Source organism: Lissotriton helveticus, chromosome 3_1 (genome assembly GCF_964261635.1).
Source record: "Lissotriton helveticus chromosome 3_1, aLisHel1.1, whole genome shotgun sequence".
In the NCBI taxonomy this organism is placed as follows: Eukaryota; Metazoa; Chordata; class Amphibia; order Caudata; family Salamandridae; genus Lissotriton; species Lissotriton helveticus.
In genome coordinates this window covers 1,213,663,434-1,213,676,471 of record NC_136061.1, presented here as the reverse complement: position 1 = coordinate 1,213,676,471, position 13,038 = coordinate 1,213,663,434, and positions in this window count along the sequence as shown.

Sequence of the window (13,038 nt, the reverse complement as noted above, 5' to 3'; positions counted from 1 at the left end):
ATATGCAAATCAGTCTTGACCCTGTGCCTCATGGGAACAGTCCAGACCGAACTGCCAAGCCATGTCTTTCCTGGACCAGAATCAAGCATCCTAGGACCGGTTTCTGGCTATCAGCCGTCTTCAGCCAGGACAGCTTGACTCCAGTGGCTTAGTGAGCAAGGGACCCACGTCTGGGCATACCCTTCCCACAAAGGTGAACAGCAAAACACACAAGATGATGGACGGAATGTTGCGCAATGGCAAAACATTCACCCCCCAGTCACAGATCTGGGTTTAATCCATCGTTATTTTGCTCACCAAGCCACCCCAGGTCAGATATGGCCATATGCAAATCAGTCTTGACCCTGTGCCTCATGGGAACAGTCCAGCCCGAAATGCCAAGCCATGTCTTTCCTGGACTGGAATCAAGCATCCTAGGACCGGTTTCCGGCTATCAGCCGTCTTCAGCCAGGATAGCTTGACTCCAGTGGCTTAGTGAGCAAGGGACCCACGTCTGGGCATACCCTTCCCACATAGGGTGAACAGCGAAACACACAAGATGATGGCAAAACATTCACCCCCAGTCGCAGATCTGGGTTTAATCCATCGTTATTTTGCTCACCAAGCCACCCCAGTTCAGATATGGCCATATGCAAATCAGTCTTGACCCTGTGCCTCATGGGAACAGTCCAGCCCGAACTGCCAAGTCATGTCTTTCCTGGACCGGAATCAAGCATCCTAGGACCGGTTTCCGGCTATCAGCCGTCTTCAGCCAGGATAGCTTGACTCCAGTGGCTTAGTGAGCAAGGGACCCACGTCTGGGCATACCCTTCCCACATAGGGTGAACAGCAAAACACACAAGATGATGGATGGAATGTTGCACAATGGCAAAACATTCACCCCCAGTCACAGCTCTGGGTTTAATCCATCGTTATTTTGCTCACCCACTCCCGCAAGTGTTTTTAACAGCATGTGGGAGTGGGTGAGTTGAAATGCCCATGCATGCAATTGAAGTTCTGGGGCTGCTAGCCCCCCCTTTTCTCTTTGGTGCCTCAGTTGTTTCCAGGCAATTCTAGGAATACGCTGGGCCTGTTGTGTTTCTATCTAGGACCCTAATTCGATATTCCTGATTTATGCCCTATATGGCTATAATAAATAATATCCTTATAAAGGCATAAGAATCATATCCATATTTAGTAATAGCCTATGCAGTCCAAATACGGCAAGGCTACTCCCCTAGACTCCTAGAAAGTACAACGCGTTCTTTAAACAAACCAAACCTCCAGCAACCTGGGAATTCCCCATGCTTTTGTTTTGATTTGTCCTAGAACTCCTGCGAGCACTGAAAGAACGGCCAGTTCTTAGTGACATCTTTTATTGACGTCTTATGTCCAACCTTACGTCAAACCCGGCACCTTTCAGGTATAAATATACCAACGTTGCCTTAAGCAAACACACAGTGGTTTGGAGCAGAGCGGCTATCTACTTGCCCGAGAGCCCAGCTGATGCGAGAGCCCATGGACGCCGCCCCTCCCTTTTGATGCACTGAGAAAGACGCTGTCTTTTTCTCCAGCCAAAAAAATCCAGCTCCGGTGTTTCCAGCCGCCCTTGCGGGTTGCTGGGATATCGAGTCCTGAGAGAGAGATACCAGACCTCCTGCTTTCTATTACCCAGGTACGGAGCTGACTAAACCCTTAAGAGAATTCTTGATTCAGATTCCTTGGCAAAAACCAACTTAACTTAAACTGCTACTTACTTACTCCTTCCCACGTATTAGGCTTAGGTCAGGTACACCGGGGTAGGCGTAGATTAGAAGCACCAGTTGTGTACGTTAGTCAATGTATTTATGTATGTATATATTTTATCCATTTTAAAGTATCATATGGCTAAGAAACCATATCAATGCTTTTACAGTATTATTTCATAATACTCCTTTTACTGTACGCACTTTACTTCATGTTAAGTATTGCAATTGTGGCAATTCATTTCTCTTGCATGAGAAAGAAGACTTCTCAATAAATAACACCTTTTATTGAAAACGCCCATCTCTCTATTTCTCTGCACTCTGGTGAAACTTATTATGCACGATTGACTGAGTAAAATAGCTGTCTATTGTTTCCAAACGACTCTAGAGATAAACTCTTATTCTGAGGGAGCAAAGTTGTCATGTTTATGGTTGTCAGAAGCTAAACCCTTCTTGTCTATCCAGGGAAGTTAAACTCCTCCTTGTTTATTCGAGAAAGTTTTTAGTGACCTCTGAGCTAGCTGGCAAAACTAATTAAGTCTAATATAGTCAGTAGAGACCTAGTTGACCTCAGTCCTACGTCTACACTACTGTTTATATTATTCCAATGCGCAGAGCCTATTGGGAATAAAGGACCATGGCGCCCAACGTTTGGTAAGGCGATAATCTAACGCAAGACACTAGAGTAACTCAGTCATGCTTTTTCACACAGAACCCTTTTTCCTGTAAAAACTCCAAAAGACGTCTGGAGTGGGTAAAAGGTTAAAATCCGCCGGAACTTAGTAGGAAGAGATTCCTATGTATAGTTTTTGGTTTAGTCAACGTTGAAGGATACAGTGTTCCAAAATATTGTGCACCTTATCTTTGTTTCCTTGAAACTTGATCTGCAACAAAACTTTCCGTCAGTAACATGGTGGAAAGTGAGGGCGAAAGGGAGGCAGCTAGAATAGCAGCTCAACTCCTAGCGGATGACACAAGTCTCCAAGACAATGACCCGAATGCTATTTTCATTCCGGCAAATATAAGAAGAACTATAACTATTAAACTTATAGAAAATGGACTAACATCACGAGGTGGTACAGTCATATTCGTGGTATAGGCCCATGAATATCGGCAGACAGAAGTATTCTATTCATGGATACACTTTCCAGCAGCAAACGCTGTAACAAAAGAATTCCACTATTACAAAATAGAGGAACCTCCGGATGTATACACTCCTTTCGAAGAGGTTGTAATCCCACTAAATTACCAAGAGCACCTGCTCTCTTTTAAAGGCGCCGTAAAACATAAAAATCACATCACCAGGCTCGGTCCACTAGGTAGACCAGGAGCCACGTGGCCGGTTCTAGCCAGCTACACACCACATCCAGACATTGATAAAATGTCAGACCGGGAACTTTTAGCTCAGCTAAAACTATTAATTAAAATACATAGACAATTGGTCGAATATGTAATGCGGACTTCAACAGTCCAGCCAGCAATTAACATTCCACAGCTGACCCCTCATCAGGGGAACACAAACAAAATAACACCACAGAACATACAATCATGTCTTGGTAAAATACCCTCAAAACGGGAACAAATTCCATTCTGGTTAGCACAAAAAATTACTCAAATAGAGGCAGTATTTCCTGATACTACACCTACTGAGAAACACAGAATTCTGACTATCTGTCTTCCAATGGGGATCGCACCACATGTGGAGGACTGTGACACTTGGGGCACAGTCTTTGCTTCAATCTACACAAAAACACACGGTGTTCCGTCTATAGCGGTAATACCAGATGTGCTAAGACACATTCAAAATGAATAAGGTCCAGAACCTGCTTTAACTCTGGGTATGAAATTACTGAAAGACTTCAAGCAGGTCTCGGCTATATTATTAGCCAACATAAAAGGAGAAGCAGCATCTGTGGCGATCCGCCAGAAATTGAAAGAAACAGATATAGCAGAACAACCTTTTGAACTTGCCAGAATCATAGAAAAATCCTATGAAGAACTAGGAAGAGATAGTTTGGGTGGGAAACCAGTAAAACCCCAACTAACTGAAAATCCTGAAAAAACTTTTATTAAAAATAATCTAAACACTCCAAAAAAGAGTTGGGATGGTAATAAACAATCCACTCCCAAAGAAAAAAGAATCCAGTCCAGAGGAAGATCTCCGGACCAAGGAAACAAGTCTCCCCAGAGGGAGCCCTCTGAGAAAAGATACAACATTGGAGATAGGGATAAATTGAGAAAACCTGATAGATATCAAGATATCGATACACGTCCCTCTCGTTCTTTTCAGACTTCCTCACAGAAATCAGAAAGAAGAGGACGGTCAGAACACAAGGAAGAGCACGTCAAGTCCAAAGACAAGGAACCTGCTCATCAAAGTAAAAAATTACAATTTCCAAGAAAGAAGGTAGCCAGTATTAAAATAATTAAACATGCCGAGGATACTGAGGACACAACTGAAAAACGGAGAGTGGGCCCAGACAATGCTAGACAGCGCAGCAGAAGTGACCATAGCTCGCAAGATCCTGATGAATCTTCTGGAGACAGTGGACACGAATGAATACATTCAAGTGGAAACTGCAGATACCAGAGTTAGCAAACCTCATAAAATATACGAAATAAAACTGCGTATAGAGTGGGACAAGACTAGGAAAGTAAGGGGTCTCTTTTGGGATAACCTTTCGAAAGGCTATGACATCCTGTTAGCTGAGAAAGACTGGCCACCAGAGTTTGTCAGGGAGTGCCCTCATGGCGAATAAATGATTATGCCTGCCTTCTCAAATCATATTTCAACTCATAAAAAATCCATATATGCAAGAAAATGGGCAGTAGCTCAAGCTCCTGCAATATATAAAAATCATGTAGGATGGGATGAGGATTCTGCTCACAAAATCCAGTTAAAAAATCAACCCACTGCACAAAGGCAGTATCCAGTTAAACAAGAAGCTAAAAAGCAAGTCAGGGAGATCTTAGATCAACTTGAATATCAGGGGGTGATTGAAACATGCATCTCACAAATGAACAATCCTTTGTTTCCTGTCTCCAAGCCAGATGATTCATATCGTCTAGTTTTGGACTACAGACACCTAAACTCCTGTGGCAAAACATTTGCAGTACAAAACTCACACAGTGCAGCACTAATGAATAACATCGTGCGCAAAACATATAAAACGACATTAGACATCTCTAATGGATTCTTTTGTCAAAACATTGCACCTGAAAGCAGGTATTTGACCGCTTTCTCAATAATGGGGTCGCAAAAACACTTCTGTCGACTCCCACAGGGCTTCAAGAATAGCCCAGGATTATTCTCAGCAAGAGTAACAGAGTTACTACAAATATATGATGATGAAGCATTATCTTATGTCGATGACATCTATCTAACAGATGATGACCTGTAGACACACTTGAAAAGAGTGAACACCATAATACTTGGTTTCGCAGCTGAGGGTTACAAATTCAACTTTAAAAAGTCAAGAATTGCCCATCTAACTGTCCTGTTTTTAGGATATGAATTATCAAGTGAAGGCAAAAGCCTAGCAGACAATTTCTTAGAGAAGTGTGCTGTACTCCAAGCACCTAAAACGCTGAAGAACTTACAATCAATACTAGGTTTCCTGAATTTCGGAAGAACATACATTCTAAATTAGGCAGAGGGTTAAACCTCTCTATTAATTAATAAAACCTGATTTCAAATCAATCAATTGGACTCAGAAACATACAGAAATTTTAAGATCATTGCAAACAGACATGTTAGCTAAAACTAAATTGCAAACTCGCAAAAACGTAAGCAACCTTGTAATCCGAGTCATCCCAGGAAGATGCGGGTTCACGTACCTAACCTCTAATGAGGGAGAAACGGTACTAATAGCTTACAAATCACACTTGTACACACAAGCTGAAATGAAATTCAGTTCTACTGAAAAAATTCTAATAGCGGTTCAAACTGCTGTAGCAAAAGAAAGATCCCAAGGCAGAAGAATAACTGTTTTAACAGCAGAATAAGCCCTTGAGGCATTAACAGGCCCACGCAATTTGAATGCTGTGGCATTAGATCCAAAATGGATAAAATGGGAAACTTCTCTTGCTGCAGAAGACGTGAAATACTATTTTGACCCAAAAATGAAAAAACTAGAAAATCTAGAAGAAGAATATCCTCTGCCAATCGAAATTCTGCCTCTCGAACAGTACACATGTGTAATCTACATGGACAGATTTGCACAACACTACGATGTAGAGAAAAAATCCTACAACGCAGCGTGCGCGATTGTTAAAGGTCGCTGGCGCTTTGGTAAATTCACTCCATTAATTACCAAAACTGAATCACTCAAACTGCTCAACTCAGCGAGCTGAAATAAGATCTTTAAAGATGGCGCTTGAAAATGCCGATCGCAAATTCCCCACACTATTAGTTTGAGATTCGCATTACTGCGTCAGGTCTTACAATAATTACATACAGACCTGGATTCAAAACGGTTACAAAGATGACACAGGTGCCACAATAAAGCATAAAAAGCTTTGGGAACAGGTAGTTCTTTTGCAGAAAGAAGTACAAAAGACTCACGTGATACATACACTGAGTCATCAACGTGATGGTGGTCATGTTGCAGGGAATTCATTGGCTCTCAGAGCCACAGCGGAAGCGGTTCAACCGGCTTCCGTAGCCACAAAAAAGCGTTCTAAAAAATACATAGACGGAGAAACCATGCTGGCGGTAAAAGCGTCTTTAAAAGGCGACTATGCAGCATTACCTCTGACGTATCCACTCAGTAATACATACATAATTGATGCAAACTCCGTTCCTTTTGCTCAAATCCCTGGAGTGGGGGATAGAGTAATTCCAAACACGAACAGGAGAGTCTTATTAATAGCAGACGCACACATGGGAGAGGGTCTAGGGCATCGAGAGATCGTGGAATCTCTAAAAGAATTACAATCAGAATACTGGTGGCCGGGGATGAGCCTGCAACATTACAAATTTGCAAAGAGCTGTCCAAACTGCAACAGAGATCGCAGTCGTGAACCGACCGGAGTATGGCCAGGACCCTTTTATTAGAAAGCATCAAGCTATCTATATGCAGGAATCCAGCAGGAGAAATGCGTCCCCATAATATGCAGACACCAGCACTCAGCTGACGCCAGAACTGTTATACAAAGATTTGCGAGTCATTATCGGCATATACGCAATTGGCATGCTACATTCTGACCAGGGTCCTGCGTTTAGCTCTCGAGCTTACAAAGAGGCCATGACCAGCATGGGTATTGCATTGTGGTACTCTTCTCCATTCCATCCTGAGGGAAATGCGTGGAAAGAAAAAACCGTGACATAAAGCAATCTAGAACGGCGAGGGTATTAGGTTCGGGTGATGGGTGGGTCAAACATTTAACAAGTGTCCAACATAGTCTTAATAATCTGCCAAGAAATTCTCTAAAAGGTCTCACTCCGTACAAACTATTGTTCGGTACTAGAATGTACATTCAGGATCTTGATAGTCACACTTCAGTGGTAGAAGAAAAATGCTTTGATATCAAAGACTGTTTGGCTGTTTTACAGGACTTAAATGAAACAAGAAGAAACCTGAGTAACATAACATTAAAGCAACAGCCAACAGCCACTGAAGAAAAACCACCTGTAACAGCAAGACCTGTCTGGATTCCAAAGATTGGGGATCTGGTCAGAGAGAAGATCATGGTGAAGAAGGAATTTGGGCCTTCTTACAGAAAAGCAGTACCTGTCTTAGCTGTCAGCGGAACAAGATCAGTTGTACTACCGCCCCTTGCTGGTAAAAAGGAGAACTGAGTTGTATCCATCGACCTGGTAAAACCACAATCATGTGGCCAATAATAAGTAGTAGGCCCAGTGGACTCCAAAGAAATAGCAGAATACCAAAATGTGCTACAATCCAAGAGGTTCAAACTGAGAGACTAATCACATTTGACAAACCTGCAGTGAATAAAAAAGGACTATGCAACAAAGCCATGGAACTTGTGCCTCTTGAAACCCAAATTGCAACAGTTCGTCAAGAAACACCTCTCTACAATGATGTAGCATCGGACTATACTAATGTCTCCAAGAAAGATCCAAAGACTAAAGAAAATCCGGAAGCAATTCCAACAATTGACAGAACTACATCTGGCTACTTCATCAATTTCGATGACTTTTCTGATGATCCAAGTGAACATGAAGAAACGCCAGCAACAAAAACTTTCAAAGACAAAGTAACTGAACTCTTTCATCAACTCAAAGAAACCTATCTGATTTCTCCATGGATTGAATTTTGGATTGTGTTAGGTGTACTTTTCCTCCTGCTTTGGCTCATCATGGTTCTTTGTTTGGGAAAATTCATTGAAGGAAAATACAGTACAATGGACACAGCAAGTCAGAACATCAACTTGGTCCTAAAGCCTCACAAGTCATCTCACATCGAGAAAAGAGAACTATCATCAGTGAACATCCCAGCCAATCCAATACCCGGTGGGGTAGCATGGGACAAAACGGATTATGAAATTTATGGCCCGATTGAGCTCTTGAAATATCCACACCAGTTTAAGGTTTCATTAAGTGACTTTGTAAAACCAAGTACTTTCTCTGATGATTGGGACTTTGAAAATATTAATAATATGATGTCAGATTTAGTAATGTCAGCAAAATTTACTGAACATGATTATTTACAGGGTTCATCAAATTATGAAGAAATGTACTGCTATAATCACTTTGGTCATCACTATTTGCATAAATCTGCACAGCCTAGAAATGTTTTTAATTATAACCAATGGGAACATTGTGCAACACCGCCTAAAAGCAGCTCGAAAACATTTTATGAGAAATTCCCATACTTCTCAGGGTTTAACACAAGTGATGCAGAAATGTTTTATTTTAAAATGTTAAATAAGACAGGAATGAAAACAATGTTGACAAATACTAAATTGATTTATTCTGAAACATTTTATGAAAAAATGACTACATTTGGTTTTGAATTTTGGAAAAACAACATTGAAACAAAAACCATCTGGGGTACAAAAGAATGGCAGGTCCAAGGTTTAGAAGCATTATTTAGAGCCTGCATGATCCCAGAACAATTAATATTCCTGAATGACACCATTCAGCAAACAACCTGTCTTGGCCTAGCCAAGATTAAAGACTTAAATAAACCGTCTATTCCGAAGCCCATACCTGATAGTAATAGCACTACAGAAGTGGAGATAGACGTATCCCATATTTTACACCAAAACAGAACACATCCTCATTGGAAAAAATGGTTGATCTGGCCCACAGACACAAATAACTGTCAAGATAGATTCCTGAACAAAATACAGGGGTTAAAACTGAACAGGCCAGACCCTAGATACTCCCAGAGACAACATCCAGGGATAGTTACAACATACAGTGTATGGGAAACTATGCCTCGAATGGCTACAGAAATCCACACTGGCTGAAATTAAGCAACACTTGACTCTCCTTAAAGACAGTGCTGACTTGCGTGATTTCATACTGGGACCACGCAAACAGCATCAAAAACGTTTCATAGCGGCCGGTATATACGCTGCATACAACGAGGCTTGGAAAGAAACACAAATTGAAACAGCAGAAAAAATACGAGAAATTGATCGTATTAATTTGAAAAAATCACTTTCTGTTGTGGACAATGGGTTAAAGACTCTGTCCTCCAGAATATATTCACTGGACAGTATCGTATCATCTGCTATTGATATAATAGAGCAGGACTTACTAATGTTACAACATGGTCAGTCCCAATTACTTTCTATTGTACAGCTTGGCTGGACGTTGCAAAATCTGCGTTCAGGCTACGTGCCATGGCGTTTAATCAACACAACGTCATTATTCTCTATCTTTAACCTTACTGATAAACAAATCAGTTTGGCACAAAAGGAGCAGACTATACGATTCTGAGCATTGAAAAACTTGAGAGATTACCATTGACAATGTCAGAAAGACCTGTCATCGAATGGATTATACACGGAATTATTACAATTCCGATAACAACTTTCCAGTTTAAATATTGCCAAGAGTATATACCAGCGGGCCAGTATGAAAGGTTGGGTAAAGGATACATCAAGTCAACATGGAAATTACCTTATACACACAAATGTTATAGTGAAAAGAAAAAGGAGGTATTTCTTAGTGGTAACAATTGTAAAAAATCACTAAGCGGTACACTTCTGTGTCAAGGTATTAACTTGCATGGAGCCTGCGAAGGGTCTTCGAATAACCTTTCATGTCACCTGCACGGCACTCCTACAACTCAGATAGAGCCATTCTTTAGACAACTTTCCAACGGCAGTTATGTTCGAATAAGTAACCACAGCTGTTGTGGCATGGTGCCAGGAAAAGCCTATCTCGTGAGCGTTAGTTCCATGGTCACTTGCTGTATGCAAGTATTGTATCCAAACAGCAATCCAGACATGGAGGCGGCAATATGGACTTATTTGAATATCTCTTCTATTTGAATTGATACTTTAAGCAGAATGAAATCCATTCTTTTACAAAAAACTGTGCCTTTGACCTCGTCCAAGGAAACGTATGATCTGCAAGTTACAAGGACAGCGGCAGAGATACATTCCCTATTATCAACAAATTGCCCCGTGCATTTTGCAGGAATGTTAAGTCAAATCTTAAACATGTCTGATACCAGTGGCATCGCACATGTATTTAAGACAATTTTTTCGGGACTGTTAGTACCCTTCGAAACAGTTCTGGGCATTATCCCGAATTTTGTGCATTCATTATTTGGCGATCTGCCTTTTCTTTTGGGACTCATAGCAGGAATTTTATTTTTGATTCTTCTGCTCCGATATGGCAAGCCAAGCCACAGACAAGACTCCAGCAACGATGGAAGAAACGATCCTAGCAATACGCTACCGGGACCGCATAACTAAAGTCCTCGGATTAGCCCGGCTAAGAGATCTGAATATGACCTGGTTTCTTTCATTCAGACCAATCTGGCAAAATTGCATCTTACCTGTGCTTCGATGTATGCTATGCGGAGAAGAATGCATGTTGGACGTCTGTCTTACACTACCATCAGCAGTACCAATGGATACAGATACCTTGCTAGGTCCGGTAACGACTCTGCATCGTGTTGTCCCCAGTGGCTACCTATTCTGATGACGGCATTCGTTGAGACTTCACCACTACGAGTATGTGGTGGTGACATACGAGATGAAAGCAGCACCACACAGGTACAACCTTCTGCGAGCATTGCTGATCCTGACATTGATGATAGCAATCATTCTCACACATGCACTGTTACAGCATTTTCAAACTTGGTCGAACTTTCACCTGATGTCGTAGACCAATTTTTTACAAGCCTGTCTGAGATGATGTTCTCCCCTGAACAGAAAGAATAACTTTTTTAAAACAAGGAGCACACAGCGTTCCCTGAACTCTGAATTCGGCCTTCAGTTTTTGATAAACTCAGCTACTGAAAACAATTGGAACAATTTTTCCCCCTGAAAGCGAAATTATTTTTTTTTCACTTCCAAAATATTTACCCTTTTTCTGGCACAAAGTACTCTGCTTAAAGTAGAACTATTCTTAGAGAACAGAGCTTCTAATTTAGGAACTCTAGAGACAATATTTTACCTCAGCCTCTAGCACATGTACAGCATTTGTATAAATATGTGATGGATTGGTCTCGACCTTCTTTTCTGTATTCAGAGCCATTTCATGTGTAATTTTCGCAATTCATTCAGCTGATATATATATGCATTTAACTGAATGATGACACTGCTTAATAAGTGTACAGTACCAATACTCATTTTCGTGTATTTACCATATACCATTTCAAATGCGATTTATGTATTTTGGGGTGGGTTGGAAAACACACATGCATCGATATGTTTAATATTGCTTAGTTTTTAGCAATGATGGACATTAATTTGTGGAATGTGTGTTGTGTTTCTATCTAGGACCCTAATTCGATATTCCCGATTTATGCCCCTATATGGCTATAATAAATAATATCCTTATAAAGGCATGAGAATCATATCCATATTTAGTAATAGCCTATGCAGTCCAAATAAGGCAAGGCTACTCCCCTAGACTCCTAACAAGTACAACGCGTTCTTTAAACAAACCAAACCTCCAGCAACCTGGGAATTCCCCATGCTTTTGTTTTGATTTGTCCTAGAACTCCTGCGAGCACTGAAAGAACGGCCAGTTCTTAGTGACATCTTTTATTAACGTCTTATGTCCAACCTTACATCAAACCCGGCACCTTTCAGGTATAAATATACCAACGTTGCCTTAAGCAAACACACAGTGGTTTGGAGCAGAGCGGCTATCTACTTGCCCGAGAGCCCAGCTGATATGAGAGCCCACGGACGCCGCCCCTCCCTTTTGACGCACTGAGAAAGACGCTGTTTTTTTCTCCAGCCGAGAAAATCCAGCTCCGGTGTTTCCAGCCGCCCTTGCGGGTTGCTGGAATATTGAGTCCTGAGAGAGAGATACCAGACCTCCTGCTTTCTATTACCCAGGTACGGAGCTGACTAAACCCTTAAGAGAATTCTTGATTCAGATTCCTTGGCAAAAACCAACTTAACTTAAACTGCTACTTACTTACATCTTCCCATGTATTAGGCTTAGGTCAGGTACACCAGGGTAGGCATAAATTAGAAGCACCAGTTGAGTACGTTAGTCAGTGTATTTATGTATGTAAATATTTTATCCATTTTAAAGTATCATATGGCTAAGAAACCATATCAATGCTTTTACATTATTATTTCATAATACTCCTTTTACTGTACGCACTTTACTTCATGTTAAGTATTGCAATTGTGGCAATTCATTTCTCTTGCATGAGAAAGAAGACTGCTCAATAAATAACACCTTTTATTGAAAACGCCTGTCTCTCTATTTCTCTGCACTCTGGTGAAACTAAGTATGCACGATTGACTGAGTAAAATAGCTGTCTATTGTTTTCACACGACTCTAGAGATACACTATTATTCTGAGGGAGCAAAGTTGTCATGTTTATGGTTGTCAGAAGCTAATCACTTCTTGTCTATCCAGGGAAGTTAAACTCCTCCTTGTTTATTCGAGAACGTTTCTAGTGACCTCTGAGCTAGCTGGCAAAACTAATTAAGTCTAATATAGTCAGTAGAGACCTAGTCGACCTCAGTCCTACGTCTACACTACTGTTTATATTATTCCAATGCGCAGAGCCTATTGGGAATATAGGAACTACACTACAGGCCCAGATAAATGAATTGATGTCACTCTGTAATTTGACTAAAAATAACGGTTCAAAATAAAGAGGAATAGTATTAAACAAAAAAGTGATCTTCGGCAAGA